Genomic DNA, 1,761 nt, shown 5'->3' with positions numbered 1-1,761 from the left:
GTCAGCTCATGAAGCTTTTGCTGTTTAGCTCACTTAGCATGCATGCTTTGTGGGAACCCTACATTAAATTGGTGGAGTAGGATTAATTTTTCCTTTTTCAAGAATCATACACATGTGTTTTGCTTGACATGCTCCAATCCTTTGTGCCATTATCAAATTGGTTCCTCTCCCTCTCTCTCTCTCTAACTAACTTGAGTCTATAACATGCATGTTAATCCATTGCCAGGGTCTATGTAAATATTTACGCTTTGCATGAGATTTCTGATAGCGCTGGCCCTTGTGACATTGTGTACACGGTCACATGTCACTGGAGGCTAGAGAAACTCCATCGCAGTATTGTAAGAGTGACGCTGGGGTTTTGCTAAGTCAAGAAGGATTGATAAAACTAGGTAGTAACTGAAGGATTGTGCTAAGATGAATAGTGATCCGTCGTGGGATTCATGCCTAGGGAAATGTATCAACTATCAACCAAACCCTGGGTTTGTGTTGCTTTAAAATATTCTCAAAAGTAAGAGAGAGAGAGAGAGAGAAGGAAGTTTGTGGCTTGTTTGTTGCTGATTCCAATAGAGTCTACAATACATGTACATTTCCTGCCATGCTACTTCCTGTAGGTGGGTATAGCTCAAATGTGACATCACAAGAGTCTTTATAGGTGAAATTGACCCTTTACTCTTGTACCTAATAATGCAATAGCACTAATATAAAGAATGGGATCCTTATTCTCAGTATGGCAATACAAGAAAAACTCAAAATACCGCTTATACACACTGTACATGTACATGCACATGTAGGTGAATCCTTATGTTTGCTATTTTGAGTATTTAATTCATAGGCGTATTTGGACCCGGGCAAGCACAGGCTTTTCCTGGGTAGAAATTTGCAGCCATAATTATATTCATTAGTTATTGTATTATACACAGTATTGTAACAGTGAGAGGACTGTTAACCACAATAGTTAGCACTGTTAACCACAATAGTTAGCACTGTTAACCACAATAGTTAGCACTGTTAACCACAATAGTTAGCACTGTTAACCACAATAATTTAGCACACACCTACATGTTACAAGTGTTTATTCAAGCACCAGGGCAGTTATAGGTCTAAAATTTAAAATGCATTTGCCCAAATTGCCCCAATCAATAGTTAAAGGTATAATTAATTACTTAGATATATGAATAATTAATTAATTATATGAATAATTAATTAAGTGCCCTAGTAGCTGGAGAAGGCTAGATACGCCTATGATTTAATTATACATGGTCGTTATTCTTTATAAGGAAATTGTGTTGTTATTGTACATCAAACTTCCTTTAGTCATGATTCATGAATATATTTAAGATATCACACCACTTTTTGTACTTTGACTCTTCGTTCTCCTTCTTCATTTTCCTTCTTCATTTTGTTGTTCCTATTACTCTTTACTACCTTCATTTGCTCTTCAAAATGGCAACCAATTGGTCTTCATCTTCTGGTCTCCTCAAACTGGAGGAACAGCTCACCTGTCTTGTGTGCCATGACCACTATACCAACCCTAAGACTTTACCTTGTCTACATTCATTCTATGAGCACTGTCTGGAGGGATTACCTCTGGATAAGAAGAATGAGACCTATTACCTCTCTTGTCCCACTTGTTGTCATTGTACGGAGTTACCAGAAGAAGGTTCAAGAGCCTTTCCTGTAGCATTCCACCTCATCAACCTTAAAGATATATACAGTGTAATCAAGAAAGTAGCTGATCCTCAACAGGTCACCTGTGACAAC

Source organism: Amphimedon queenslandica, unplaced genomic scaffold, assembly GCF_000090795.2.
Source record: "Amphimedon queenslandica unplaced genomic scaffold, v1.1 AMPQUscaffold_13209, whole genome shotgun sequence".
NCBI lineage: Eukaryota > Metazoa > Porifera > Demospongiae > Haplosclerida > Niphatidae > Amphimedon > Amphimedon queenslandica.
The sequence above is the reverse complement of the archived record's forward strand: the minus strand, read 5'-3'. Positions refer to the sequence as shown.